This window comes from Pleurodeles waltl, chromosome 12 (assembly GCF_031143425.1).
Source record: "Pleurodeles waltl isolate 20211129_DDA chromosome 12, aPleWal1.hap1.20221129, whole genome shotgun sequence".
NCBI lineage: Eukaryota > Metazoa > Chordata > Amphibia > Caudata > Salamandridae > Pleurodeles > Pleurodeles waltl.
In genome coordinates, this window is record NC_090451.1 from 417569859 (window position 1) to 417596584 (window position 26726).

Genomic DNA, 26726 nt, shown 5'->3' on the forward strand with positions numbered 1-26726 from the left:
TTTGGGGATAGTCCTGAATCCCAATGCCAAAGAGCCTGTGATGTTAATGGAAAAAGGAAAAATTTGTGAAGTTAATGAAAATTCTCGTCATCCTTTGATTCAAAAGCATCCACAAGTTTTTTCTCTGAGATTGGGAGTCTTGAGAGGATTTTCTCATAGAATTGTATTAAAGAAAGGTGCAAAACCGGTTGTTCATAAAGTACGTGGCATACCTAACTTAATGAAAGACCCTTTAAAAAGTGAATTGGATAGATTGTTGCAGGATGGCATCATTGAACCTATTGAGTCTTCAGAATGGCTTGCTCCAATTGTAGTGGCACCCAAGGAAGGGGGGAGGATTCGTCTGTGCATCGACCTTAGAGATTTGAACAAAAATATTTGGGTGGACAGACAACCGTTGCCAAATATTTCTCAGATGTTGTCTGTAAAAGGTAAAGGGTGCATTTTTAGTGTGTTGGATATGTCTTCAGCATATCATCAGATAAACTTACATGAAGACTCTAGGCACTTGACTTCCTTTATCACGCCTCTGGGGGCATTTCGTTATAAGAGGATGCCTTTTGGATTAGCCTCTGCCTCAGCTGTTTTCCAAAGACTGATGGAGGAGATTTTTGGGGATTTGGAAAAAGTGTTATGCTTTCAGGATGACATTTTAATTGTGGGTAATGATGAAAGAGAGCATAACCACTTATTTGAGGAAGTGATGTCCAGATTGGAGAAGAGAGGCTTAACCATTAAGGAAGAGAAGTGCCAAATTGGGAAATCTGAAGTAACTTATCTGGGACACTCTATTAGTGGAAATGGTATTAGACCTAAGAAAAGTATTGTGGCTGCAATTGAGAAAGCACCTGAGCCAACTAATAAGGATGAATTGAGATCTTTTTTGGGTCTTGCAGAGTATTGTGCCAAATTTATAAGGAACTTCACGGAGATAGTAGAACCTTTAAGGAGATTGATGAAGAAAGGAGTAACATATGAGTGGTGTGAGGACTGTAGATGTGCGTTTCAGGATGTGAAAAAATATATTTTGAGTGCTCCTACTCTAGGCGTCTTTGATGTAACAGCAAAGACGTATGTAACCTCGGATGCGAGCAATGTAGGAGTGGGAGCGGTCTTAACGCAGGTAAAGGATGGTGATGAGTATGTTGTAGGTTTTGCTTCCAGACGTTTGCAGGGTGCAGAATTATCGTATTCTGTAATAGAGAGGGAGGCCCTGGCTTGTTGCTGGGGAATTAATCATTTCAAGTTTTACTTGTGGGGAGTGCCTTTTAAATTAAAGACGGACCATAAGCCCTTGATTTATATTTTTAAAGGGGGGCGAGGTTTAGAGGGGAATGTAACACCGCGAATTTCAAGATGGTTGTTATCTATAATGGAATATAATTTTGAAGTGGAGTTTGTAAAAGGTAAGAGGAATGTGGTGGCGGATTGCTTATCAAGAATGCCTGTGGAAGTGGATGAAATCGGAAGTGAGGTAGTGGAGAATTTTGTGGGAACTATCTTGGGTGAACTGGCCTTGAGTGAAAGTGAATGGGCAATGTTAAGGCGAGCGATTTGGTTATGAATAAAGTGGAAAGTAAAATAATTAATGGGTGGACATATGAGGATGAACATGATGGTGATGTGTCTTCTTACTTTAGGATCAAGGATCAACTGAGTATATTGGAGGGTAGGTTGTATAGGAAGAGTCAAATGGTACCACCAGAGGGGGTAAGAAAGCACATTATTGACATAACACACCAGGGACATTTAGGACGAGGTGTGATGAAAAGGAAAATAAGACAATTGTTCTGGTGGCCAGGGATGGATAAACAAGTGGAAGAGACAGTGAAACATTGTGTGCCTTGTGGTAATAGTGACAAAACTAAGATTTTAAGGCAAGCACCTCTAGCTCCCATGACTTTTCCAAAAAGACCTTGGGAAAAACTAGCTGTTGATTTCATTGGTCCTGTTTTTAAGTTGGGTGCTAGGAGTAAGTTCATTATTGTACTTGTTGACTACCATTCAAAGTGGTTTGTAATCAAAATTGTTGACCAGGTGGATACTACAAGAGTCATAGAATTCTTTGAAGAAGTTTTTTTAGAAGAAGGAATTCCAAAAACTATTGTATCCGACAATGGGGTACAGTTTGTGTCACGTAGAATGGTGGAATATTTACGGAAAATGAGTATTAATCATGAAAGAGTTGCTCTATTTCGGCCACAGGCCAATGGTTTGGTTGAAAGGGTTAACAGACTGATAATGGATAGTATTCAATTATCCTTGGCTAATCATCTCTCTTGGAGAAGTGAATTATGTAAGATGATGTGGACATATCGCACAACTCCACATTCAGTCACTGGGGTGGCACCGTTTGTGTCTCTGAAAGGGAGAATGCCTGGTGTGAAAGAATGCCCGGTGTGGTTAAAGATTAAAAGGAATGTAAGAGTGTCCAGGGAAGCAATGGTAAAGAGAGTAGAGGAGATGCAAAGGAAAAGTATCCAACAATATAACAAAAGAATGTGTGTAAAATATGGCCACATAAATAAAGGAGATTGGGTAGTGACAAGGAGAAGTGGAATAGTTGTGAAGGGGGACAGCAAATACTCCACCCCTCAACGTGTGAAGGAGGTCAAAAGAAATGTAGTAGTTTTAGAAGATGGCTCTTCCTGGAGTATGGGAAGTGTGTGTAAAGTTCATCATTAAGTTGTTAAAATGCAAAGTTCTTAGTTATTTATAGAACTTATATTGTAGCTTGTGTCAATGTTATTGTCTTATTTCTATGTATATAATCTTATTTATGCTTTTCTTTATTTGTTAGGTGTGGTATATTATATAAGGGGGGGGAAGTGTAGAGATGATGTAGTAGGTAATACTAGAACTATAGGAGGAGAGAGATTCTAGAATGTGAGAGAGGAAGCTGGGAGCTGTGCCAGGGATGCTGCTCATGGCTGTGCTGGAGATGCTGTACATTGGATATGAAATAAAAGAAAGGTGGAACTAAACTTTGTTGAAGATTCATCTTTACACCTTGGCAGGGCAGTGGCTAACATTTGTGGCCAGGCTGGCTTCTTGTATACCTTGCCCCTCTCTGTGGCTGGCAGAGTGACACTCTCCAAAATGATAATTTTACTGGTCCCACTGTGGGGATCCTCGAGCGTTTTGAGGCTGATGACAGTATCGGTGCTCAGAGACTGGTTGATAGGGGGCATCACGACTCTGGATGACCTCTCTGAGGATGGCACCTTTTTACCCTATGACACCCTTGCAGAGCGCTGGACACCCCTCATGGACATTTTCTCATACATCATGCCATATCCTGTGCCTTTCATGTTAAAAAGGGCACATTACTGATGCTGTACCCTCGTCCCACACCCTCCTTCAATACCTTCACTCACTAGGAACTGGAAATCTCCTCATTACCTGGCTATCAGGGACAGTCAAAGTTTTCACACAAGTGACTGTTGTGGATCACCACAACAAATAGTAGACATACCTGGATAAATTACTTCCTGACAAAGAATGGGAGAGAATCCTAGTTTACCTGGTGACAGCATTGTGCAACGCCTGATTTAAGCTCATGCGTTCTTCACGCTCCTCAAGATCTACCTAACCCCGAAGGGAATCAATAGATATTTTCCTCATGCTATCACAACTTGCCCCTGCGCCTAACACAGGACGCAGACTGGCTCCATATGTTTTTTTTGGTGTGCACCTCACTTACACTTTACTAGTCAGCAACCTCCTCCTACTTCACCTAATTAACTGACCTGGTACCTCTCTATAGCTGGTAAGTCTGAGTCCTGGACACCATCCTGCCATACGCAGGATGGCGAGTCGTGGCACGTTTCCTAGACCTCACCATACACATGGTGCGATCCGTCATAGTGCGACGCTGGGGAACTGAGCAGCCTCTGACTCTGGCAGAGTGGAGACTGTCGACCTGGCCTGGGCACAATCCTTTGCAACGAGGAAGCCAATGGGATTCCTAAGTATCCTATTAAGATGGTGTGGGACATCCTGATCTGGCATGGGCATTGCAGGGGCCCCCGTAAGAGGGCCCCTACATGTATTTCACTGTCTGCTGCGCAGACAGTGAAATACGCGACGGGTGCAACTGCACCCGTCGCACAGCTTCCACTCCGCCGGCTCGATTCCGAGCCGGCTTCATCGTGATTGTGATGAAGTTATCCCCTCCTCCAAGCTCGTAATGATGCCTTAAATTTGAATACATGCAAATTATGCCCTTGAGTTTATAATAGTTTATTTCTTGAAAAGATTCAGGCCCTCATTTGGACCCTAGTGGTCACCAACCGCCAGGGTCACGGTTGCCACGGTCGGACCACCGGCAACCCCAGGTTGTCACCTGGGGATTACGAGTCCCCTTTCCGCCAGCCTTTGCAAGGTGCTCTGACTGCAATGCAAAGGCTGGGGGAAAGGGGGCATCAGAGGCCACATGGGGGGCCCCTGCACTGCCCATGCACTTGGTATGGGCAGTGCAGGGAACCCCATGCACAGCCGCATCGTGCTTTTCACTGCCCAAATTACGGGCAGTGAAATGCATGACAGGTGCTAACATACCACAACATTGCTGCTGACTCGATTATGAGCCAGCATCAATGTTGTGGTGAGTTTTCCACTGGCCCAGTGGCAGAAAATGTTGTTTTTGCCCAGTGGAAAACTCTTTATAGGGACCAGCATACCTCCACACTGACAGTATGCTGGCTGCAGCAGCTTTGGCTGTCTTCTGTGAAGACCGCCAAAGTCGTAATGAGGCCCTCAGTCACCAGTGACGGTAAACTTTGGGTTACAATAGTAAATCTGCATTCTTCATAATTAAACTCTCTTTCCCCCAAAAAGTAGGTTTATGGTAGAATTTTTTATTTGTTCAATTAAATATGGTGTTTGGGGATAAAGAGGTATTTTAGTGAAAGTAGTTATGCCAATATTAACATCACTTTAGAAAAGAAGTTAAATAAATAAATGAAAATATTATTAACAGTTGTTTACGATATAAAAATGTTTTCATAGTTTAGATGATCATTGTTAAAATAAGTCATATATATATGTATGTGTGTGTATATTCCATCAAAGTAGCCACAATTATGCCGACAAACAGACTGATGATACTGGTGCCGGAGATGGTCTGTGGCCACCGTCAAATATGGCAAAGTAATTCCAGTTGTAACACAGCTCCTGCAGCAAAAAAGAAAAGTGATACACCAATTCTATCCATAGATTGATACAATTGGTATGCTGCTTTGCTTGATTTGTCACAGGAGATGTGCAATGACTGGACTTGCTTTATGATCGATGTGTGTATTTATATATGTTTATATATTTATATATATATATATATATATATATATATATATATATATATATATATATATATATATATTTACATGTACATATATACATATTTAAATAGTTTAAAATGGTCATGTACTTATATACAATTTTAAATTGAATTAAGCATTTACAAACATATTGAATACATTTTTAAACAAAGTAAAATATTATTAGGCAACATTTAATAAAATATACCCAAATGTTTAGGAGTATATATTTTTATTATAATTATTTGTATATTTCATATGAACATATGAACAGACCTTTAATTAATATTTTCAAACATTTGATAAGTGCAGTAGCACATAGGTGTAAAATATGTGTTAGTTCGGTTAAATTAAAAATATTTATATTTAATGAAAAAGCACATTCTTTATTGAAGACAACAATTATTACATTCAAAATAATCTTTAGAAAATAATGTACATATTCATATAATCGCTACTGACACTGAGTTATTTTGCAATTTTTAACATATTAATTGTTAAATTGTCATTTTAAGTTTGCACCCAGTTGTAATAATTGTAAAACATGTTTGCAAACAATATTGATATTGCATAAAATGTTTTTGTATTATCATATTTATTTTGCAGTCTTTTTTCTTTTGTATTCATTGGAGGTTGAAGAAGATGGCACTTTTGATAATACAGCTCTTTGTTTCAGATAAGGACTTTTCTTTTTTGATTTGTAATTAAAAGTATATATTATGTGGGTATACAGTGTGACCCTTCACTGTATGACACTCTACTCTATGCCAATCTACTCTATAACAATCTGCCCAACTCTATGCCACTAGACTCCACTCTATGTAACTCCTTCTATGCCATTACATGCCACTTACTGCACTTTACTGTATGACACACTACTCTACTCTTCTCAACTACTGCACTCTACCCCACGTCACTCTTTGCCACTCCACTCTATGACACTCAGTGTCACTCTAATGCATCACACTGTACAACACTCTAATCCACTCTACACCACTCCCCTCTACCCGTACTATGAACCACTATGACACTCTGCTTGATGACACTCCCTAGTGCGACACTCTTCTCCACTATTTTGTATCATACTCCACTCAATGACCCTCCATTATGTGATACTCTAACCCACTGTACTCCAATCTATGCCACCTCACTCTAAAACACTCTAATCCGCTCTATGCCACTTCACTTTATTCCATTCCACTCTACACCACTCCAATGTATGCCATAACACTCCTCATAATACATTTTGAAATTCTACTAAAGTATACAAGGGCCAAAAGAACTCTTAAACTGTTTATACCACACTAAACAACAGTATATAATTTAGAACACATTGTTATAAAAAAAAATAGAAATTCAATTAAAAAAAACAAAGGTTAAAACAAAGGATAAACTTAAACTACATAAACCTTTGAAATTCTAGCTGTAACTTTATAGTTATAACTTAAACCTGTAATTTATACTCTACTGTAAAATTACTATAACTGGCGTATGTCTGTACAGACTCTTGTCAACTCACTATTCATTATTTTTGTTAATTTAGGTGTTAGTTGTTGGGCTACAGCTCGTCTTTGGCGTTGGTCTAATAGCTACATTCTTTTTAAAAACTTTCCATGAATTGGTATAGGTTAGAGTGGCTTCTTCTTAAAGTGCCTTGGAAGGAGTTATGCAACCCTTTAACAATGTAATTCATTGTCCTGTGGTAGTCTTCTATTAGACTTATTTCACAAAGTTACAGAGTACTTAGTTTGACACCTGTGCCCTGTACAGTGCAGACATCCAGCTGATGTGTTTTCAAAGTACTCTAATAAGGGAGTTTTTCTTCATGTGCTTGATAGGGTGGTGTTTTTGGTAGTTAGTCATAATGTTTTATAACCTCAGTTGGAGTCCAAAAGTTAGGGCAATATTTCTCAATTTAAATGCATAAATGCAAATGCATAAAGGGAAGTATAGATTTATGGTGGATTTTAGAGACGTTTCAATGAAGCTTGATTAAAATGGAAATGTGATCCTTGAAAAACTTTGCAAGGCTATGAGTGATAGGCTGTTTGAATCACAGCCTGTTAAAAATCCATGGTAAGTATATTATTTTAAGTACGGTGAGTAATTCCTAATAAGTAGGACTTTGTTTATTGGGCAATAGTGCATAAATTAGTGGAAGGATTGTAATGTGGTATTGGCCACAGTGTATATCTGAGTTAAGGTTGTGAACTGAATTTAAAAGTATCACCCATTAGCCTGATAGGGTATTGATTTTCGGCTAGTATATTGTTAGGTATGTTGAAACTTATAATTGTTTTCATTTACATTAACATACAGAATTAAGTTCTTTCTTGTGTCAATTATTTTTTTAGTTGTGAGGAATATCTACTTCATCATATCTTTCTGTGGCATTTGTGGCATGTCTTTGGTGCTTCTAGTGTTATCAATTAGTCTTAGATTTGGGTTGAAGGTTAACCATCCCATTACTTCTTCAGGGACTTTAGGAATGTAGTCTGAATTGTTTCTGTTGGTGCTGAGAAGTTTATGCAAGGTTCTTAATAAATCTTGCAGTGTCTTACAAATTTGTACTTCAGATTTATTAGATGGTTGACTGCATGTTTTACCTTGTCAAGAGTGTTTTTTATGCTAGTTGTCAACCATAACAACCATACAAAATATATGTATGGCTTTTCAAACGGTTTTCCATGGATGTTATTCGGGATTTCCCCTTCCATGAAGCCATGCAGGCAAATATGTTGAACATATTAGAATCTGTGAATTATAAAAATTTGAAAAATATATATTCAATGTATTTATTTAATTGGTTATTCGGTCATAAGCTTTACAGTTTGCAACATATATATGTATTCAGTCTTGATATTGATTGTCATATTTTGATTTGTGCAGTATTTCAGTTGTTACTTTTTTTATTTGGTTTTAAGCCTTCTCACATTTTGTTCTATACTGAAGATATAGCAAATAATTGCATTTAAACTTGTTTTGTTGTGATTACATTTCTAATTTGCAATTTACAGTGGCTAAGGGAAGATTATTTTAGGTTTAAAGACTTATTGAACTTTCTTTCAGGAAGCAGCTCCTTTGTTTGTTTAGAGTGAGGTTTCAATTGCTGGAGAGATTGCACTCATAGATTTGAATTGTATTGGTTATTGTTTTAGTACTTACTTACTTACCATACCTTTTTAGATATTACTATAGATTGCAAACACTATTAAATTGTGCCTTGCATTTGTTGCTATTTTTGTTATATATTTTTGAATATATACTTGTTTATTTTGTATTGATGTATATTCTTTTTACATTTTAAATTGACTTGTTATATTTGGTATTTATAAAGAGATTACAGTAGTAGATATGGTGGTTATATAGAATTCCTTTTTACATTCTGAACCCTCTAACAATAGAAGGGTTTTTACATTTTGAACCCTCTGTCAAAGTAATAGAAAGGGTTATTAGATTGTGAACTCTGCAGCAAATACAATACAATGACCATTTTACAATGGGCACACTGTGAGAAACACAAGAGTAAGTGGCTTTATATTGTTTAACACTGAAAGACTTTACATAGATCACTTGTTCCGGAAGGGTTAGGCATACCTGCCTTTGTATTGTAAAATTATAATTATATTCTTAGCTGTATGTGAAGGATGTTTTCTTTTTTATTCTTTTAACATATACATTATTGAATTTTCAAGATTGACAGATAAGCTGAAGAAGGTAATCACATGAAGAGAACTGTTACTATTTGATGAACGTGAGATAAAAATCAGAAGTAAACTAAAAAGAATGACATTTGAAATTTGAATAATATTTTAACATAATACGAATCTCCAATCCACTTTGTCTCTCTTAAGCAATCCGTGATAACAAAGACCAGGGTCCCCAGATTGCAGAGGATCAATTCCCTCAGCTGCTATTTCCTCTAAACGAGTGTGACATCTTCTGATGCCTGGTTGACATCAGGAGAAGGTGCAGTTCTAGTAATGTAAACAAAATCTTCTATGGGTGTAGACTGGTGGAGACAGTAGAATAAGATCAATCAAGTATAGTGGATAGTTGATTTTATTGGCATATAAGGGAGTGGGTATCAGGCCAAGAGGATTAATGAGCACTACTACTTACCCCTTGAGGTTCATGGGGACACAGCATAACATTGATGAAAGTTCAATTTAAATTTGAATTTCCTAGTTACTTTAGCGTCTATAGCCATATATGTTGGATAAGGTCTAAGGGGCTCACTATAGCCACCACAACCTATTAGGTGTTATTCCACATTTCCAGAGACAATACAACAGTGGAATACCTAATTCAACAGTCAAGAACCATTGTCCTGTAAAAAAAGGGAAGTGCTGAATTCCTGCAGCAAAACTTACAACCTCTGGGCATTCTTTGCCTCTCGAATATTTATTTATGGGATCTCTCAAAATGCTAAAATTAGCTGGGCACAGTATTTTTGCTCGGGCATCTTTAGGCTAAATTTTTATTCTGAATATTGCTAAGTACCTTTTGTGTTTCTGTCTCATATAAAGTGTATCATGGAAAGAGGTTTATTAGGCGTTCTTTGATCCTTTAAATGTCATTCATACAGCTGGGTCAGTACCCTTTCTCAACACAGATTGCGCAAATGATTTCTGTCCTAAACATTGCTTCATATTTGCTGTTAGGTCATATAGGCATATCAAACATTCTTAAGTTTTTATAAGATCCTCACTGGAGCTGCATTTTGCAAGAGTACCAGTCATTGATCCATGATATGCTGCCCTCTTTGGGACTTTGCTGTATTATTTTGTGTTCCTTTGATTTCCATTTGACCCTTTGATGTCCCTTTAGATGGTATTGGCTGTATCAGGAAGAGCATGATATCATACACTTCCTCCATCAATATACAAGTAACCTGCAATGAACGAAGGGGATAAATTATGGCTGTGCATGCCAAAGTTCAAGAACCAGAGCACTATAGTATAGCTTTCCAGTGTTGGAGCAATTGCTAGACAGTTGCAGACTGAGGATATATGGCTGATTATTGAATCTTGTGATTATGTATTCATGTGTGATATGTGCCTATCCTTGTCACACACACGGGGGAATGAACATATGTGTCATGAATAGCCCTATTGAGCTACATACTGGAATTTAAGGCAATAATACACCCTTTTTCAACAAATGTCAAACTATCTATTCCCTTTGTCTTTATCTTCTGAATCTTTTCACAGCACCAAACTGCAACTGCATCAGAGATAGAACATTGCTGCACACACCTTCACTGATAGCATCATTGACAGTGTGTCAGAATGTTAAAGTAAATAGTACATATCTAAATAATCCATGGGACCTCCTATATATTTCCAAAACCCATGATCCTACTAGGGTTCTGGAATATCAATGCCTCAGTGCAGTCTCTGCTATAGCACCACCCACAACCTCTACTTGAGGCTTCTATCACAGCTGTCAAGACACCTAATAGCAGTAATTTTACTCACTGTCCTCCAACATGTATGGTGACTGGTTGCTGTTTAGGGAGGGGCATGCAGTGCCTGTGTTTTTGAGCTGCTCTAACTTTCACTTCCTTGACTCAACATGTGTGATGCTATGAGATCTACTACACCAAAGTCTAGAAAAAACAACAGCACACTAAAGAGACAGTTGGAAAAGTTCAGATGTGCCTGCAGAGTCTTATTACTCTGTTCTGGTAACTCACCAGTCATTTCATGTACTGTATAGTGCTCAACCCTGACACACCAAATAGCAGGCTAAAAATACTGTGGTGGAAAGGATGGCCTAATACGCAACAGGCAAGCCAACCACTTCTCTTCCTATTACCTAATCAGATACTCATGTGTTAGAGTCACTGGCTTGCTTACCGTTATTCAGTTTGCAATGCTTGACTTGATGATCCACAAATCATCCAAATTACACCAATGTAACACATGCTGCAGCCGAGACAATGAAGAGGCATCAAAAATATTGTTAATTAATTTCCATTCTTTGTATATGGCTTAGATAACTTATATAAGTTGCATAATGTACAGATACATGGAAGTGACAGAAAACATGAAGAGAGGATCCCTAAAAATGGACCATAGGGTAGAGGGATCAAGAGGCTGAGAGGACATTTGGACCATACACAGGCAGATCCAAATAAACTGATGGAATAAATAATGGCCTGAAAAATTTCAATGGGAGCATCATCGTAACACCTGCCTGAGGTAGGCATTAATAATGCCACTAAAAATGGTGCAGTGAAATCTAGTAAATTTCACTGTGCTATTTTTCTGGGCCTCCTTATGTGGGAACGCCCCTTGCATACATCATGCCAGGCGCAGGCATAATGTGGAGCAAGGGTTTACGAAGTGGAGCAATGCTTGCAATGCACCACTTTGTAAATATGGCACGTGGGAAATACAACCTTATCGCCACATTAGCATGAAAAAATGATGCCAATGTGGCGCAACGTGGCGCTAGGGTCATCATAAATATGCCCCTTAGATTTTAGAATGTCTACCTAGTCTTTAGTTGTTTTGGCACTATAATAGTAAAAGTTTAAATCTGTTTGAAAGAAAAACAAAGGAAATCACTTCTTTTTGAATACTCGTATTTTTCAGGCCATTATTTTTTCCATTAGTTTATTTGGATCTGCCTTTTTAAGTAAAGACCCTGGGTTAAACATTCGAAAAGTAGAAGTGAAAATGGATGAAAAGTTAGCTGTCCTTAGTGCATATTTTGGCTTAGAATGATAACTAAATATGCCACAGAAAATGAAGATTATGGTTAAGTTGCCGAGGTAGTAAATCTTGACTCCTATGGCCTTACTTATGTTTCACAAAAGAGAAATTGTCATGCAGTGTGGGGAGATGTGAGTCAAGAAAGGGGTCACGGTGACACTGCTGTCTTTTGGAATATTTTACAGCATTCAGGGAGCCAACAAGATTCAGATCTTAACGCCTTGACAACGAACTGCTGTTTCTCACTTTCTAAAATGACATGCAAGTTATGAGTATTATTATTATTATGATTAATTTAAAGAGCTTTAAAGAGCTTTAAAATATTTACATCTAAATTAGAGTGCTTAACTGCTGTGTTCTTAGAAGGATAATATGTTTCTGAAATAAAATACTATCCGATAAATAATGATATACTGTCTCGTAATGTATTAAGATGTGTGACATTGTTTCATATTGGAAATTATTTAATAGTACGAATTGCACTAAATAAATTGAGGCTTACCATAAGACAATTGCATATTACTATTTTAAACCTTAATGGATCAATATTTATACTCTATTGAAAAAATGACTTCAGGTTGTTCGATACATTCAGAACTCAAAGCAGTTTCTTAAAAAAATAACATTTTTATATTCCTAAAGTCTATTGGTTGCATCAGTAAAACCTATAGACTGCGAGCATGCTTTTTCCTTCTATGATTACCAAGGGAACCATTTCTGATATAAATCATGAAACAAAATATTTGTAAAGCAGAAAATGCCAAAGGCAAGATCTGTGATTTAAAATGTGGCATTGAGTTTATTTCTCAGAAAACTAAACAGTCCCAAAGGATAGCAAACTGTCACAATCACAGGATGATGTCATCAGGGATGTCATCGCTAATATCTTTTGAGATGCCATAAGAGATGTTGCCAATAATGTAATTTTACATGTAACGAGCTAAGTAATATGTGAGGTAATAAGAAGTCCATGGTGGGGAGTGCAAGTTGTTGTTAGCTCACTGAACTATAACTCACTAATTTTATCTATCTATCTATCTATCTATCTATCTATCTATCTATCTATCTATCTATCTATCTATCTATCTATCAATCTATCTAATCTAGACATAGATATATATCGGTGTGCATATATATATATATATATATATATATATATAAAAATGTATATATAGATATAGATAGATAGATATGTATTTTTTAACTTAACAAATCAAAGGTCACAGGGTTACAGGAACATCATAGTTAGGTTCACATTTTACCCACAAAAAAACATACACATTCGGTTTGTGAACCTATTCATTACTTCAGACTGTGATCACGTTAAAAAAATTAAAAATCCCCATAGACATTGCATAGGGAAAAAGCATTTTGGGACCACCCCTTTTTCTCTGCCTCCACTTGACAAATCACCCAAATACTTTCCAAACAGTAGCTGAACTAACTAGCAAACAAGTTTTGAAAAGTTCATCAGTATTCGAAAAACGGTGCCAAAGTTATTAGCAAAATAGGAAGCGCTTCAACTGTGGGAAAATTTGGTCATAAATATAACAGCATGCTGCCTATTGAGAGAAGGTGATATCTATCTATCTATCTATCTATCTATCTATCTATCTATCTATCTATCTATCTATCTATCTATCTATATGTATATATATATATATATATATATATATATATTTATATATATATATATATATATATATATATATATATATATATATATATATATATATATATATATATCAGCAAGTTTGCTCTGTGTTCAAAGCCTGATCACACACAGGGCGGCACCGGCAAGCAGGGACAGAGCACCCTCGCAAATATTTCAACAGAATTCTCCACTTCAAGAGATGCACCGTATGCCAAGGTTAGCAGCAAGGTCAGGCATTTTATTATTTCCAAAAACCAAAAGTTGTTTCCTGACGCGTTTCGGCTGTCACAATCAGCCTTAATCATAGGTATCTAGTTCTCCTGTTTAAAAATTACCACGTGATACTAACGGCCATCCTTTTATCCTCTGGACTTAAAGTCATAGAGTCACTTTTATTCTCCATAACATCGCATTTCTCTTGAGTGCTTTAACAATGTTACTGCAGTGTGATTGTCTTCCTTATATAAATAAGTATTGCACCATATTGGACAATACCAAAATCCTACACCAGATACACATACACACAGCACACACACCTGACTACAGTACTACACAACGCACCCCTACACATACGCAGAATCCGTTGCACCCAGAAAGTCTGACATAGCGAGGCAAGAGCACACTGACAGAAGGTCCTGCACCTAGATATCACAGGCACCATCACACTGAACATGCATCACACAACACACATCAACAGCAACACAACAAGCACATCACAACTGCGCACAAACACCACAAACCACATGCACATCTTAGCACCCAACCTCATACCTACAAACAGCACATTCAGCATCCCTGCACATCACACACCCCACTACCCACAACACAACCACCATTGGAGCACAGGTCCAGCAGAAATCCATAACCCGGAAAATGGACTTATGGCAGAGGATCGTCGTCTGGGTGAACGCAGTGGGAAACCATCCATGCACAACGGACCACATTAGGAAGAGGTGGAACGATCTACTGGGGAAGGTACAGGCCACAGCATTACAACACCAAATCGCCGTCATGAAGACTGGTGGTGGGCCCCTACCACCTCCCCCAGAATTATCATTGTGGGAGGAGAAGATCTTGGCCATCCTATACCCAGAGGGGCTGATGGGAATACCAGGTGGTCTGGACTCTGGTAAGTCAACAACACTCCCCGGCCATGTCACCCACCTTCCCCAACAAGAAATTGGAATGTACATCTGTACATGGCAATGACAGAAGGCAAGACCAATACCAACTATTGAGCAAAATAGTACCAAAGAAACTTTCAACTGATGCAAACATTAGCAGTAGTCAAGAAACTGTCAATGGCATTACTGCTCTGCAAATCCAGACAATGATGGCATACAACCATGTGTACCACTAGTAAAATACCATCATGTTACACAGTACCTCTCAGTACACAGGTCTCCAAAGTACTTCCACACAGCAGAGGATGCCAGAGACAAAAAGCTCTGCCCTGGAAGCAGGTCCAATAGAGGAGGAATCCCCTAGATGTTTGGACAGGGATGACATACCTGGCCCATCAGGCATGACTGGTCAATCCACCAGCCTCCCTCTGCCCACAGCTGAATCCCCCTCCCCTGTGGCATCCATTGCACAGCAGAGGCCACCTCCCAAACCTGTGCCCAAAGGACAGATCAAACATCAGTGTGCCCCACAATACAGGGCCATGAGTCAACATTGCAAACCTGAGACAATGACGGTCCTGATGTCAGTGGGAGGGGACTTTGAGGATTTTTGAAAGTGACACTTCAACTGTTTTAATCTCTGCGGTTAGCAAGTTCCTTGTGGCTGCTTGGTATACACGTTTTTGCTTTCTTAAGAATTTTAAATCCTTGTAAATATGTATCTTAGGCACATGAAGTGGGAGTGATTATACCTTTTATTGTGAGTGTTGGTCTTTTAAATTTCTTACATTCTTAATTATTTATGTTTTTAAAATAGTTTTTTTTAATGGTAGCTTTGATGGTTATGGTGACCGAATAAAGCTTGTATGTTTACCAGTGGGAAAGGGCACACTATACCAGGGGCACAGGAACAGGGGGAAGGGCCAGTGGGAGGGCAATCGTGGGCCAAGGGATGAGGCAGCACCAGGACACGACTGGCCAGGAGGCCATCTCCAGAGTCCTGGGAGCCTACCAGCAATCACAGGACAAGATGGACCAGATACTCACCAATTTGCAGGAGAACTAAAGTCTGCAGAATGAAAACCACCAGGAGGCCATGCAGCAGTGGCAGGCACACTATGCCACAATGGTCTCCATGTTAGGGGTGTTCAAAGAACTCAACACCATCCTGCGTACGCTCTCCAGCCAACAGCAGGCCCCATTCAGTAGTCACACAACACCTTTGCTCTTCACATCTGGACCTGCTACAGGAATGGAGGCCCAGCAAGAGGACCCACAGGACACTAGCACCCCTGCAGCTGAGGTACCCCCATAAAAAAGGTTGACCATACAGACATCCAGCAGGACCTGAGGATAATACCAAACACCCCACCAGGAAGTGATCCGTCTCCTGAGCAGTCACCCTTGTGTGTCACTGGTACATCCGGTTGGCTGTCCAATGCCAAGTTCCCATCATCCAAAGGCTAATGGATACAGGACCTGTGGACATACAGCTGAACCACCCACTCTGATGATTACAGAAACAATGTCCCCACTCCTGTGAACTGTGATGTGAAACACTCAATAAACACCAGTGAGCACAAGTAATGGTGTATGTATCTTCATTGTTTAAAGCAGCATTTCTGTTAACAAGCAAGAATCAAATACACATATCTGGACTACAAGAATGTCAAAGTGACAGATGTAGTAGGAATCTCCAGCAGCTGTGTAAGTACATCCATTTTGTAGTAACATCCAATGGTAAGGGTGCCAATAAGCATTTCAGTGAGCAGCTTGCAAACATACATGGGACCTGAAGAGGGAAAAAAACATGGGATAAGGCTCAATGTCGTAAGCCATGTAGGCCAAACAAAAACATCAACAGCAGTATATCACAAACACAGGATGATTGCTGCATGATACCACATAAGTAAAGGATAGGATTGTCATTCACACATGTGTAGTAATGTTTACATTCCTCATAGGTGACATCCTCTACAGAACACCTCCTTGCATAGTCAGAAACAGGTTGTTGCCAGACAGCAGCTGACAATACAATATGATAGGCCTACAGAACAGGAAAAGTCCTATAAGTGTTCCCTTACGTATACCCAACCATTCAGACTGAGGATCAATAATCTTGGGTACAACCATAGGGTGTATCATGATGGCACCAGCATTAAACATATATAATTGGCAACAATGCATTTTCACTAAACCTCAGGGTACGTCAGCAACCTTTCACACCTCCACACACCTTGATGCATGCAAAATCTAAGTACAAACTTGCATCCCCAATACATGGTCCAAGTGCATATAACATCCAAATCACACTTACCTAAAAATCAATGAAAGTAATGGTGAATTGGGTCAGTCCTGCTGTCATCTGCCTCTTCCTCGTCTGCCTCCTCTTCAGTATCAAGGTCACTGGATTCAGACACAGCTCCTGCATCAATGTCCCCCTCATCCAACAGTGGGATGTGCCTTCTGAGGGCCAGATTATGTAGCATGCAGCATGCAACAATGATCTTGCAGACTTTCCCTGGTTGGTACTTTAGGGCACCACTGAACACATGGACGCAACAAAATCTAGCTTTCAAGATGCTGAAAGTCATCTTCTATCACCCGCCTCGTTCGGCTGTGTGCCTCATTGTACCTGTTCTGCCCATCTGTAATTGGATATCTAACAGGTGTCAGGAGCCAGGGCAGGTTAGAGGATCCAGAGTCACCTGTGTGGAAATGGATATATAACTATAGGAAACAGTGATAGGTATTGTGCAGGCTGTGTAGGGAGGGAGATGTATGACATGGACAGCAGTACTCATACCTATTACCCAGGCCCTTTCTCGCTCTAGCTGTAACATGAATGCAGGGACACTGCTGTTTCTCAGGACGTGGGAATCATGTACCGAACCAGGGCATTTCACTGTCACATGTGATATGTACCTGTCTTCAAGACAAACCATTTGTACTTTGAGCAGATATGTACCCTTCCGGTTTCTGTATACCTGCTCATTGGCCCTCGGAGGTACCGAGGAGATGTGAGTCCCATCATTGTCCCCTATTACATGTGGGACATTTGAAATGTTGTAAAAGACTGCCTTAACAGAGTTCAATTCTGCACATTGTGGGAACCTTAGGTACCTGTTTATATGTTTGAGTAGGGAAACCAGCGCATCCTGTAAAACCAAACTGAACATGGGATGTGACATCCCTGCAACCAGTCCCACAGTCACCTGAAAATGAGCCACTGGCCAAATAATTAAGGACTGTCAACACCTGGACTGTTGGAGGGATGGCATGGGGATTTCTCAAAGCTGGCAGGAGGTCTGGCTCCAACTGGGTTCCCTGGTGAACACACGGTTCAGCCGATAGGTCACAATGGTGTGCCCCTCTTCCATGGTTTCAAGATCTACTAGGGGCTGGTAAACTGGTGCATTCTTCATCATTCCAATTTGGTGGGTATCTAGGCAGGGAGACAAACAACAATCTGGACACATCTCACAATGTAGTGACCCATGTATGACATATGACAATCAGGAAGTATTGGTCATGTAAGTTGGCTGTCATGTTGTAGAAAGACACAGTACTCCACACACCATTTCTACCCAGACATCATGGGAATGCCTCATATTGCCATAACTGTGACAAGGGACATATACAGGACTTGTAGTGATGCACAAACAAAGACTTTCCTTATGTTTCACTATATGAATTGTCAATACAGACATTTGTAAGAACAACTGTGGTAATGTCACCTGACACCCACCACATATGGGAGTGTTGCCAAAATGTAACCTACAATTAAGCATATTGTGACAATATGCAGATAATGAGGCAGCGGGAACCCAGGACAGTCATTTAACTATGTAAAATGCCAGCTGCCTGTCCTGCATGCAGAGGACAGATGGAAGTGGCCTCATTCTGCCAGCTGCATTCGTCATGGTGGAAGGCAGTTGGGAACCGCCAAGCAACTCCTCATTAGTTAACATTGATGTCTATGGGAAACTAGGGACAATGACGATCACCACTGGCGCTGTCAGTCATGACCGCTGCGGTCATGACCACCATTTTGTATAGCCTAGCTCACTTGACTCCCGGCACTCTGGCAAGGAAGACCTCCACTTCATTTGCTGCTGTATCCTGTATCTTGAAGCCACAATGGCACACACTGCAGGGGATAGGGCCCAAGCCTTCACTGCGGAGCAGCTGGACAAACTGGAGGAAGGGGTCCTACCCCTGTATGGACAGTTGTATGGGGCTCCAGAGCAACAGGTCAGTACAACATTCATTGTCTTGCATTTCGGGTGGTGTTTCATGGCGAATGTGTGTGCACATTAACATGTGATGTCTGAATTGGGGTATTGCCTCCACATGATGTATGTGGTGTTTGGAGTATTGGCAATGTGCATGTGCCCTCTATGTTGTTTGTCGCCAAAGGTTGCAGGCAGCTGTATAGGTATCATCTACATAATGTTCTCTATTTTTTCAATGTTTCCCATGCAGGTCAGTGCCCCCCAGATGAAAGGGCTAAGGAGAGCCATCACTAAACAATTGCGGACCCTGGTGGTCCATAGATAGCGGAGCACCCACTGCAGGAAGCGGTAAGAGGACCTGAGACGCTGGACCCGGAAGACCACAGAGGCCCAGCTGGGGATGGCATCCCAAAGTGGATGGGGTGCCTGTTGGATCCTGACCCCCCCAACGGTGGTCTACCCAGAGTTGAATGAGTGCTTGAGGGCAGCACAGCAACCACAAGGAGGTAAGTGCAGGCTGTTACGCGACTTCTGCATGGTTGTCTACTGTGTCCCTCACTGGACTTGGAATTGATGAGGTCAGATAGAATTTGGGGAGTCTACAGTCCTGGTTGTCACTCCAATCATGTTGCACTGTAGTACGTTAGCTATGTAAAGCCATGCAGGAACTGAAGTGGTGATACTGTACCATATTTTCTACTGTACGTGTAAGTTACTCCAAAGTTGAGGCATTGTACTGCCTTCATACTCTATCCCTGAGTCTACTGTACTAGTCCAAAGTGATCTTGTTGGCACTGTATTTGGGTAATGACAAGTATGTGTAGTTTACATTGAAACTGGTATCATTGCAATATCACTGGACATCTGTACAGAATGTATTCCGCAAATACCTGTCATTTCGTTTGTGTACACAGTACCTCTTAAGTCAGATTTATTTCATCCTGTAATGACTGACATATAGTTGTGTATTTTCATGCATTAAATTGATAGATGAGTGAGTTAGACAGTTGACAGGCATGTAGTATGTTCAATCATGCGTCTAGGTGAGGTAATAGGTGATAAGTTTGGTTATGGCTTCCAGAACTCTATTGTTCATAACTGTGATATGGGCTTTTGTTGTCGCAACAGTGGCAAATGGGTGTATTGTTTGTATGTGTACTAGATGTGTAGGTATTTACCCTTTCCTGACTTTCTTTCACTCCCACCCTCCTTCTCTGTCCACCTCTGTCGATGTGTGCATTAGCATCATCTGGCAAAGGAGGAAGGGCACCAGCGAGTGGGGATACTGAAGCCCACGGGACCCAGTAGGCTGGCATCAGTGGAGCCGAATCGACCAGTGGGACAGAGGGCGTGGGGAGCACCACAGGGGAGACTGGAGCTACAACATCATCTACTTCAGATTCCTCCTTCGATGGCGGCTCCCTTTTGGTGGTGGACCCATCTGGGACCAGCCCACCGCCATCCTTGTCCATCACCCCCTTTACCAGCACTGCCCTCCCTGTAGCTCCCCACCCAGTTGGTCGTGCCTGCTCACTCAGTAGGTTGTGCATCTCCTTCACCGCAGGCATCTCTGCCCCTGACCCTGTCAGCACTGCTGCCCTCAATGAGGAGACTATTGACCTCCTGAAGTCCATCTCTGTGGGGCAGACAACCATTGTGAATGCCATCGAGGGACTGGCATCCCAGTTGCAGCAGTTAAATGCCAACCTGGAAGGCATTCACAGTGCCTTGTCTGGCCTACAGAGATCGTTTCAGTCTCTGGACTCCTCATTGATGGCAGCCAGTGTCATCTTCTTCCGTCCCCCCTCCATCTACCTGTTCCCAATCCACAACTCCTCTCTCTTCACCCATCCAGAGCACACCTACAGACCAGCATACACCCACTAGAACAGACAAGGTGTGCAAAGACAAACACAAGCACCACAAACTAACCCACAGGCATGTACACACACACAACACACATCTGCATGCACAACAACAAACACTTCCCACACTGCTTTCCCACCTCCACCATTATAGTCACATCACCGTTCACACCTGCTGTCACCGCATCATCACACCCTGATCCTGCTAGTATTCCTGTCATACCCTCAGTCACCAAAACAGCAGACTGACAGACACCAACCCCACACACCACATCCGCACTGACCACAACCAAATTCTCTACCACCTGCAGCACATCCACTTCACTTGCACACAGCACCCCAACATTCACTCACATGTCTTCCATTCCCTCTAACCTGCATCTCTTACCCCCTCCTTCCCAGAGACACACAGGCACCCACTCACCCACCCAACATATACCCACCACTCATGCACACATTGCACACACCAGCATCCACATAAAGCACACCAACCCGTCACATGAGCACTCCCGCTACCTCCACTCCCATCCCTCTTTCATGTGCTCACCCCCTGTACCTAAAAAAGTCTTCCTTGCCACCCTTGACTTATTCCCTACTCATGTCCCACCCTATGTTGCCCCAAAACGTCATGTCCCCCTGCCCCTACCCGCCCCTTCCATCTCCCATTCCTCCGCTGCCCCCTCTGGTTTTGCCCCTGCTCCTTCACCCAGTAAGAAGTCCACCCCTCCCAGAGCCAAAGTCCCCTCTCCCAAGCCCAAACAGAAACACCCCTTTCTAAACCCAAGCCACCCCCACTGCCCCCACACCCCTGAGGTGCATGCCTGTCCCATTGATGCCCCTATGACGTGGAGACCTATTTGCTGTCAGGAGTCAAGTTGGGGCAGTGACATGTGGACTATGTGCTTTGTTCACTTCTGCACATTGGACTTGCCATTTGGCACTTTTTGTGTAAAGTTCCTTTTTAATATTATGTTTTCTAATACACCTGCCCACATTGCTGTGGTTGGCAAGATGAGATGCTTGTCCTGGTTTCCTTCTGCATGGTGGAGTGACATCTCTGTGCAACAGTGTGTGATGTTTGTGTATGGGTTGTGTCTGTGTTGTTGCATATACTGGGTAGATGGGTGTGCCATGTGCATGTTGTGATGTGTCTGAATGCTGGCTTGTGGGATTGTATGGGGTGGTGTGCGCACCCGTGTGTATGGTGAATTCCTTTGTATGTTGGTTGTAAGTGATGTGTCACCTGTGTCATTGTTTGGGGGTCTGTTCGCTGATATTGATTGTGTGTCATTGCTACATACAGCTTTTTGTTTGTGTGGATGTGTGGTATTTCTCAATGTGCCTATCTATGACTGTGTTTAAGTGTTTGTGGTCTAGTTGTCATTGTGTGATTATGGGGTGTTCAGTATGGATGTGTAGGACTGTGTTGGTGGTGTTTGTGTGCATTATTCTGTGTGGTTGGCACGTGTATGCTTGGCGTTGTGTTTGTATTAGGTATTGGCTTTTTCGTATTTTGTATGTGCATGTGTGGGTAGATGTGTATGCTGGTACAATAAGTTTGTTTCTGTTTGTGGCCTTCGCTGTCCGTGCCGGGTGTGTGTGTTGTGTGTGTATCACTGCCCTTTCCTGCAATGTGTACTAGGCGTACTTATGGTTGTCATCTTCGTCGTTGTCGCTGGTCCTCAAAGTGTATGGTGAGATACAACACTGAGAGAACTTGCAGTTCGTTTGCCATGGCAGCCACAGACGCATCTGTGTACCTGAAGATGAGTGTCTCCTATTATACTTTCTGTTTCTGCCAAGCTTTTCATGGCGTTCAGCCCACCCCGGAAATTCTGGAGGTCTTGTGACTCGTAATATGATGGGCGGTACATTGGTTACCTCCAGCCTGAAGATGGCTACCAGCGGCATCTCAACAGCAGTGGCGACACTGGTGGTAAGTTGGCTGTGTTGTGTTGCGTTCACCACTGTAGTCGTTATATGACGAGCTGCACTGCGAGCCTGGCGGCAGTCTCACCGCCACCACAGGAGGATTTCTATTCCTACACCAGTCAATGTGCCAAGGTCATTACCACCACAGGTCAGAGTGTTGGCAATCTCTAATGCTTTCAACCAAAGGCAGCAATTTATTCCACTTTAAACCTCTCTGGGCAATCCAATTAATGTCCACATTAGATTAACCCAAGTCCCTGCCAATGCCACTCTTTCTAGCAGCCTCTCTAGCCCAAAACACATAGCTGTGCCCAACAATCCATTCTCTAACCATTTTAAAGTGAAGCAGTCACAAATTGGTTGTACTTCTGGCACTTGCCCTTTATGGACCTCTCTAGTGCTTAAGCCCTCATGGAAAGGGGAAGGCTATGGACTTTATTGACTGAGGGGGTAGATATAACCCTAACTAAACTGTTAAAATGTCTTCAATGGGAAACACTGGCCCAGGTGTAGTATGGACCTGCTGGGGAGTGTACACCTAAATTTAAGGTCCATAGACAGGGGTGCATTTTAGTCCCCTTTTATTTATTTTTTATATTAATTCCCTGGATCACACTATGCAGATTAAAGGAAAGGATTTACTCACGATTGGCAACCGGCCAGTGCCAGTACTCTAGCATGCGGACGACACAGTGTTGTGATCATGAACAGCAAATTGGTTGCAGCTCTTATTGAATTATTTTCATGATTTTATGACTGATTTGAAGTTAAAGGTCCATCAAAAAAAATCTTTCATTATGACTTGTGAACCTAGGAGCACTCGATCATGAAGGTTTATGTTAGACCTGACAGCCTTTCGGTGGTCAACCCTAACTTTTTGCCCACCTCACGCCACTTTTTGGACACTGTTTTTGCTGGTTTTAGGACTCTGCGCACTTTATCACCTCTAACCAGTGCTAAAGTGCATATGCTCTCTTCCTTTAAACATGATGACATTGGATCATACTCAATTGGATTATTTCATTTACTTATAAGTCCCTAGTAAAGTGCACTATATGTGCCCATGGCCTGTATATTACATGCTACTAGTGGGCCTGCAGCGCTGATTGTGCCACCCACTTAAGTAGCCCCTTAACCATGGCTCAGGCCTGCCATTTTCTCTCTCCGAGCATTTCAAAAGCCGGATTGCTTGCACGCCCACTAGACAACTGGCATAAGGGAGCGACCCCTTGGTCAAGGGTCGCTCCCAATGGGGGGCATTTTTTTGGAAAGCCTTTTCTGACCCCCTGGGGGAAGATCAGCCTATTATTAGGCTGATCAGAAACCTCTAGGCACCAGGGATCCTTTTTTTTTTTTTTTTTTTTTAGGTTGGGAGCGACCCCTCAGGCAAGGGTCGCTCCCCTATGGGGCAAATTATATTTAGGCCATTTCTGCCCCCCTTTGGGGCAGATTGGCCTATTTTGATGAGGCCAATCTGCCCCCATGGGGAGCAGAAACCACTAGACACCAGGGAGCTTTTTTTGTTTTCGTGAATTTCACGCAAGGGGAGCGACCCCTTAGGCAAGAGTCGCTCCCCTGGGGGGGGGGGGATTATTTTAGGCCACTTCTGCCCCCCTGGGGGGTAGATCAGCCTATTTTGATTAGGCCGATCTGCCCCTAAGGGGGGCAGAAACCACTAGGCACCGGGGATTTTTTTTTTTTTTTGTTTTACAGATGGGGAGCGACCCATTGGACAAGGGTCGCTCCCCTGGAGGGGAAAATTGCATTTAGGCCATTTCTGCCCCCATCGGCCGATTTTTGCTATGCCAATCTGCCCCCAAGGGGGGCAGAAACCACTAGGCACCGGGGATTTTTTTTTTGTGCCAATGTCACGCAGGGGGAGCGACCCCGTAGGCAAGGGGGTTGGGGGGACAAATTTATTTTAGGCCATTTCTGCCCCCCGGGGGCAGATCGGCCTATTATTAGGCGGATCTGCTCCCAGGGGGGGCAGAAACCTCTAGGCGCCAGGGCAATTTTTTTTTTTGTGTTTTGTTTTTTGTTTGTTTGTTTTTTTAGAGATGGGGAGCGACCCATTAGGCAAGGGTCACTCCACTGGGGGTCAAATTGTATTTAGACCATTTCTGCCCCCAAGGGCCGATTTTAGGTCAATCTGCCCCCAAGCGGGCAGAAACCTCTAGGCACCGGGGATTTTTTTTTTGTGCCAATGTCACGCAGGGGGAGCGACCCCGTAGGCAAGGGGGTTGGGGGGACAAATTTATTTGAGGCCATTTCTGCCCCCAGGGGGGGCAGAAACCTCTAGGCGCCAGGTCAATTTTTTTTTGTGTGTTTTTTTTTTTGTTTGTTTGTTTTTTAGAGATGGGGAGCGACCCATTAGGCAAGAGTCACTCCACTGGGGGGCAAATTGTATTTAGACCATTTCTGCCCCCCTTGGGGGCAGATTGGCCGATTTTAGGTCTATCTGCCCCCAAGGGGGCAGAAACCACTAGGCACCGGGGATTTTTTTTTGGCGCCAATGTCACGCATAGGGAGCGACCCCGTAGGCAAGGGTTGCTCCCGGGGGAGGATTGGGGGGGCAAATTTATTTTAGGCTGGTTTGCTAGGTTTCCCCAGCTGCCGGCTGAGCTAGAGGCCAAAATCCACAGGTAGGCACTTTTTTCTATGAAAAAATTTGATGTGTCCACGTTGTGTTTTGGGCCATTTCCTTTCGTGGGCGCTAGGCCTACCCACACAAGTGAGGTACCATTTTTATCGGGAGACTTAGGGGAACGCTGGGTGGAAGGAAATTAGTGGCTCCTCTCAGATTCCACAACTTTCTGTCACCGAAATGAGTGGAAAACTTGTTTTTTTAGCCAAATTTTGAGGTTTGCAAAGGATTCTGGGTAACAGAACCTGGTCAGAGCCCCACAAGTCACCCCATCTTGGATTCCCCTAGGTCTCTAGTTTTAAAAAATGCACAGGTTTGGTAGGTTTCCCTAGGTGCCGGTAGAGCTAGAGGCCAAAATCTACAGGTAGGCACTTTCCAAAAAACACCTCTGTTTTCTGTCAAAAATTGTGATGTGTCCACGTTGTGTTTTGGGGAATTTCCTGTCGCGGGCGCTAGGCCTACCCACACAAGTGAGGTATCATTTTTATCGGGAGACTTGGGGGAATGCTGGGTGGAAGGAAATTTGTGGCTCCTCTCAGATTCCAGAACTTTCTGTCACCGAAATGTGAGGAAAATGTGTTATTTTAGCCACTTTTTGAGGTTTGCAAAGGATTCTGGGTAACAGAACCTGGTCAGAGCCCCACAAGTCACCCCATCGTGGATTCCCCTAGGTCTCTAGTTTTAAAAAATGCACAGGTTTGGTAGGTTTCCGTAGGTGCCGGCTGAGCTAGAGACCAAAATCTACAGGTAGGCACTTTGCAAAAAACACCTCTGTTTTCTTTAAAAAAATGTGATGTGTCCACGTTGTGTTTTGGGGCATTTCCTGTCGCAGGTGCTAGGCCTACCCACACAAGTCAGGTATCATTTTTATCTGGAGACTTGGGGGAACGCTGGGTGGAAGGAAATTTGTGGCTACTCTCTGATTCCAGAACTTTCTGTCACCAAAATGTGAGGAAAATGTATTTTATTAGCCAAATTTTGAGGTTTGCAAAGGATTCTGGGTAACAGAACCTGGTCAGAGCCCCACAAGTCACCCCATCTTGGATTCCCCTAGGTCTCTAGTTTTAAAAAATGCACAGGTTTGGCAGGTTTTCCTAGGTGCCAGCTGAGCTAGAGGCCAAAATCTACAGGTAGGCACTTTGCAAAAAACACCTCTGTTTTCTTTAAAAAAATGTGATTTGTCCAGGTTGCGTTTTGGGGCATTTTCTGTTGCGGGTGCTAGGCCTACCCAC